We start from the raw sequence: 6,768 nt of genomic DNA on the forward strand, positions 1-6,768 counted from the left end.
AATCTGAACCAGATCGTATAATTATTATAGCCAGAATCAAGAAAACAATTTCATTCTTTCTCGCTCTGTCTCTCTCTAACACACAGGTTTCATGGTCGGTTTTGCCAATTGCAAAATATGAGTTCAAGGATCTCAGAACCTATAAGAGCCAGAGCAACCAAATTTGGTATCCATACTACTGTGATATCGGACCTTGACCGTTTCGTGTCCAAATTTCGCCACACCCCCTTCCGCCCCCGCAAAGGATGAAAATCTGGGGCATCCACAAATCTCAGAGACTATTTACGCTAGAGTAACCAAATTTAGTGTCCGCACTCCTGTTAGATCTTACTATAAAACGTATATCTCAGAATTTCGCCCCACCCCCTTCCGCCCCCACAAAGGACGAAAATCTGTTGCATCCACAATATTGCAGATTCGAGAAAACTAAAAACGCAGAATCATAGATAATGACCATATCTATCAGATTGCTGAATCTGGATCAGATGGGATCATTTTTATAGCCAAAAGGAACAAATCAATTTGCAGTGGCTACGCAGCGCCCGACGTCACGCTCAGACTGATTTTCTGTCTCTCTCGCACGCACTCTTTGTCGTGTCGTTTAATATTAGCGGTGTCTGCCGGAGGAGAGCCATACTGACATAGTATCGGGTATAACTGTAGAGTTGCGGTGCCCGCAGCAACTCACAACGTTCCCCTCGTTTTTCACTAATTTATTTTTCACAAAGGGTCCTGTCACGGTCGCCATGTGGAAAGAAGTATAATTCTTTGTAAAAATATATGTGTATTTCTTTATTTTGATCTTTCGGGAGTTATCCCTTCGATCTGATTTGTTTGTTCTTTAAATTGATTAAATTTAACAATTGTGTTTGGGCTTTCATAAGCCAAAAGCCGCGGAGCTACGCTGCCAGTAACGTCGTTAGCGGAGCGGCAGAACTATGTGTTCTTATAAGAACAGATAGATATATCTTTTATATGTTAGTATGTATATGTGTGAATATGCTCAGCGCTGTTGGCAGCGAGAGCGCGAGGGAAGATATATGTGTGTATGCATGTATATTAGTGCCGTCAAGTCATGGGAACATGCTGACGCTGCACTTGGGTCGCTCGAGGCATTCTTGAGTGAATCGTAATACGATCACCCAGAATGTCTGGGACTTTATTGTTACAGAAACACAGCAACAAAGTGTTACAGTGTGTATTCTTTAAGTACCGTCGGTACAGTGGGTATTCGAAATAATGAATACTTTATGTGAATGTGTATATTATATTTAATTTAATATGAGCATACTACACATTACCCAAATCTATTTTCCTTTGATAAATTCTTGTTTGCTTCACTTCCTCTCCAACAAAAAAACGATTTTTCTTAAACAAAGAATTTTAAGCAAAAAGAAACACCCAGTCGCACACACGTACAAACTATAGGCGGCAGAGGTGGATAAAAAAGTTACGAAAGCAAATAAAATCACTGCAGCACTCGTCCCCCACCACCTGACTGGAGCTGACTGTTCGAAGCAAATGAAGGTGTCATAAAGACAAGCAGAGACAGAAAAAAGAAACGAACGATTCCCCCCCATACGAACACACACGCACACACAGATCCAGCTTGTACACAAAACACTGAAACACTCAAGTAGAGTTGGGTTTGGCTGGACGTGCGATGGATGGATAGATGGCCGGATGGCTGTCTGCCTTCCTGGTCCTGCCTGCCCTCTACTAGATGGCAGATCCCTGTGTAAATGGCAAAGCGACAGCAACATTTGCTAACTTTGCTGCAACAGCGACAGCGACAGCAACAGCAAAACCAACAAGAACAACAACAGCAACGGATACTACATAAATGTATCTGTATCTATCTATTCGATGGCCGTGCATTGTATTGCAGTTACGTGCTCGATGGTCCAGCAAAATGGAGACTCGAAAAAAAAATCTAAAACAAAATCGGCAAAAGAGGGCGAAAAAAATACGAACATTTTCCAAATGGAAAAACTTGTATACACTCTCTGAATAAATAGAAATCGGGGGAAACAGTAACTTATAGAATATGTCCCTTCATATGGCATTGATTGGGTTCCAGTTTGTGAAAATACAAATAGGATTTAATGTAGAGTTTCCGAATTTAATTTCTGTCTGAAAGCCAACGACCCTTGGTGTATCTAGAGAGACGGCAATGGAGACAACGAAATGGCTTAAAGACTTTGGCATTGCCAACTGCTTACTCACTTGCCGAATCGCAAAGGGGATTCAACATGTAGCGAAAAAGTTTAAATGAGTTGAAGTGGATTTTCGGTTTGCACTTCCCGGATTCCAGGCCCTCCCCCAGTCACGCCCTTTCTTGATGACTGGGCATTGGGACGCTAATGAAGCATAATGATGATGCTCTCGCCTGATTGATTGATTGATTGATATACAAAGGCAGTGGTGCAGAAGGCAAAAGGCAGGAGGCACTGAGTGTTAAAACAATTTGCACTTGAAACTTAAATAGGCGGTGCCGCCCACAAACTATTTGACGACAAGCAAACAAGAATTTCAAATTGCTCATACGCCGCGTCATCCGTGTCGTGGATAATTTTAGTTGCACGCCGATGCACCTATGTATGTATGTATGTATGTATGCCAGAGCCTACGTCGCACTACACGACCAATTAGATCTGCCTGCCCGCATATGTATGTAAGATTAATAATAATGTATCGTTTATTAATAGTGTTATTCGAAAAAGAGTAGAAAGTGTATGATTTAAGATGTGCAATTAATGAGTCTGTTCTTTCGACTTTTTGTTCAACTTTCTGCTTCTACTTCCAACAACCGACTCCCATATCGATAACCCCTTATCGGTTAGGTCTTTTAAACATCGGTTAAGTCTGGTTATATCGGTTAGGTCTTATCGATGGTATCTTAAGTTCAAATGTTAATTTAGATGGGATAGTGTTAACTGCTTGATACACTGTCCTTTACATTCGGCCCTCCTGCTCATCTTCATCTGTCCCAGATGATAATATATCATCGTTCTCTGAGACAAAACGCCATAGCTTCATATTGTCACTGCTCGTTGCTGTGATATTTGGCCCCTCGACTTGAGCAACCTTTCAGCCGTCGTAGCGACCGTTCCGCTTTACCTTGGTGACTTCATATGCGGCGAACTGCGTCCTCTTGATCGCGACCATGTCTCCTAGTCTGTAGCCGTGCTCAGGTCGTCGTTTTTTATCATAATTGCGCTTGTACACCCCTTGCGCCTTCTCAATGTTTTGTTTCGCTTGGTCACGCAGTTCTTGGCGCTCGTTGTTAAACTGCGTAACCAACTCCTCGTTGAGCACCTCCAATAGTCGACTTCCAGCTTGTCTGTGCATCTTTGTCCCAAACATGACCTCGAATGGCGACGACTTCAACGTAGAATGCACATGCGAATTAATCGCCATCTGGACCTGTGGCACATGCTTGTACCACTTCGTTGACTCCTGAGCTGAGAGCTTTGCGATGATACCCAAAATTAAACGGTTCACCCGCTCAATCTGACCGTTGCCTCTCGCCACACCTGTCGTTGTACACACATGTTCGACTTTGTTCTCGTTGAGAAACTCGCTGAATGCGTTGGATGTAAACGCTGCTCCTCTGTCGCTGACTATGCGCTTGGGAAAACCAAACACAAATGACCAATCGCTCAGCCTCTTCACAACTTCTTCGTGACCTGTTGACTTAGTTGGGAACAGCCACACAAACTTGGAGAATGCATCTACCACAGCAAAAATGTACTTGTATTGCTTGGCTGTCGCATCCATTGGTCCCAAATGATCAACGTGCAGCGTGTATAGTGGTGTGTCACCCTTGTCAATGCAATGAAGATAGCCTTCTTGTTTGCCCAACTTTTTGCTGAAAATTATACAACTGATACAATTAGTAATCAACTTGTTTACTTTCCGTTCAAGCTGCGGAATCCAGTATTGCTGCTGAACTGAGTGCATTGTCTTCGCTGTGGAGAAATGACCAACTTCATGCGATCCTTGAATGATTTCCCTTTCCATCAGCCTTGGAACCACCAATACGTCATTGCCATTTACAGATTTGAAGAGAAGACCTCCTTTAAGCTTGTAGTCTTGATATGGGTGCTGCTTCAGGATCTCAACTGTGGCTTTGATGAAATCGTCATCCTGCTGTGCTTTCTTTATCCGAGCTGTTAGCTCCGTCGTCACGAACATGCATGTCTGCGGAAAACGACTGAGACAGTCCACGTGTCTCATTCTGTCCCCTGGGCGGTGTACTGCTTTGAATGTAAAGTCCTCCATATACAGAATCCACTGGGAAACTTCTCTGGGTATATCTGCTTTCGTTGTTGTCTGCTTAAACGCCGCACAGTCAGTGGCAAGATCAAATTTGAGTCCCAACAGGTAGTGACGAAACTTCTTGAGTGCGAGGTATGCAGCTTTGACCTCCAAATAGTAACTGTGACGTTTGGACTCAGCTTGTGTAGTCTTTTTACTCCAATAGTAAATCGGGTGGAAATTGCCATCAAACTGCTGCAACAAAACTGCTCCGAAACCTTCTTTGGATGCATCCGTGTGGAGTTCCGTTGGCGCTTCTCGTGAGTATAAATGTAATACAGGTGCGATTACAAGCAGATTCTTTAAGGTTTGTAGCGATTGTTGCTCTGCTTCGCCAATGTTAAAAACTGCTTCCTTCCTGAGTAGATTCGTGAGCGGCCGGGCAACTTGTGCATAGCCAGGGATGAACTTTCTGAAAAAGCCTGTGAGTCCCAGAAATGCTTGAACTGCTTTAATGTCTTTGGGCGTAGCAAACCGACTGACAGCTGCTGTCTTCTCTGTGCCGGGCCAGATTCTCCCGTCCTCAATGATATGGCCCAGAAAGCTAATGCGTGGCTGCATGAAGCTACATTTCTTTCACTTGATCTTCAGGCCAAACTGCGCAGCTGTCTCCAGAACCAACTTCGTCTTCCTCATGCATACCTCGGGCGATGCGGCGTAAACAATTATGTCGTCATGCTTCAAAAACGTGTATCCTTGCATATCAGCGACGAAACGGAACTTTTTAATGAAATCATGCCCCAAAAGTGCGTCGAAATCCAACAGGCTTTGTTGATATCTGACCCGGACCGCGCAACATAGTTGTGCACTTCAAAAGTTTAACGTTTTTCATACTCTCTTTGATTATGGTTATATCTGACCCTGTATCCACAAGACAGTCAACTACACTTCGTTTCGGCTTTGCAGTCTTTGCGTTTGTGTTCTCCTGATCCACAGTTATAGCAATATTCTTTTTTACCGCTTTGCCCACTTTGCTGCTGGAAACTCGTTTTATGCTGTTCGTTATTGCCCTTCTCCTCCGATATATTCAAACGATCATAGATATCGAACTCTTCTTTCAAGGCCCTGAAGGTCTTACAGCGATATATGGCATACTTATACTCGTTTCTTATGTCCAGACCGTTCACAATATGGCTTATAACAGCCGCGTCTTCAACATGTCCGACTGCTGCTATTTTTCTCGTCTGCAGCAAGTACTCGTGCATCGACTCACTACTCTTCCTCTTTCTTTCTTGCAGCAGATTATGAATGTCTGCACTGTTATAGCTACATGTGAATTCATCCAATAATACGTTCTTGAGTTCCTCATAGGTGCACACGCATTCAGATTCAAGGAAAAGCTTAGCTGCACCGGTCATTTTTCCTCTGGCCTGCACATACTTTTGCTTTTCAGTAAGCTCATATGCGTCGGCATTTTTTTCGAATATCTCAAACCATTTTTCTATGGGAACCGATTTTCCATCACAATCGCTCACAACTTTTGTAAAATTATCTGGAGCGATCTTCATTTGGATTTCTCGTTGCTCATCGCAAAGCACTTTCAAACTTAGCAACTTTATCATTTGATCAATCTTGTCATCAGTATTGTTTTCCGCATTTTCAAAATCTTCCATCTCGTTTGCACTCGGGCGCGACGTTCCTGGTACAGCTTCTTCCTTCTCTCTCTCTTTCCAGTGCAACGGCGGCGGTGTTTGCATCATTTTGCGGCTCTTTTCGACTTGTGCCTGTGTACCCGACGAGTGCTTTTCTTTTCTGTTTATAAGTGTGTATCACACACAACGTGTCTGTGCGTGTTTTTTCTGCTTGCGTACGTACTGCGCACGGACAAGGCGACGCTGCGGCGCGACAATGAATTTCACAATTTTCCAACCGAATTAAACGACCGATCTTTTATTAAACTCCGTGTCTACTTTTAGGCTCACAGAATTTGGATTGTTCAACTTAATGTTTATAGCCACCAACAACAACTTTACAACTTTATGTAGCTACAAACAACAACTTTAACAACTTTTCAACAATCCTCTTCTTGCATCAGCTTCTGCTTTCTTCTGTTTTTCTTTTTCACACACTCCGAGCTCTGTATTCGACGCGGACGAGCCCCCAAATGTAAGATTAATAATAATGTATCGTTTATTAATAGTGTTATTCGAAAAAGAGTACAAAGTGTATGATTTAAGATGTGCAATTAATGAGTCTGTTCTTCAGACTTTTTGTTCAACTTTCTGCTTCTACTTCCAACAACCGACTCCCATATCGATAACCCTGTACGAGCTAAGTCCCTCCAACAGTTTTCCAGTGGAATCCGTCTACACAATTAAGACCTTCCTTAATCCGCTCGATGTAGTTCCTTGCTCGTTCGTTTTATTTCGTTTGTCTCTTAAATCTAGTGATCATAATTCGGATCGTTTTTGCCAACTTCAAATTAATTCACAATTTTAGTAATATTTA

Source organism: Drosophila miranda (genome assembly GCF_003369915.1).
Source record: "Drosophila miranda strain MSH22 chromosome Y unlocalized genomic scaffold, D.miranda_PacBio2.1 Contig_Y2_pilon, whole genome shotgun sequence".
Lineage (NCBI taxonomy): Eukaryota > Metazoa > Arthropoda > Insecta > Diptera > Drosophilidae > Drosophila > Drosophila miranda.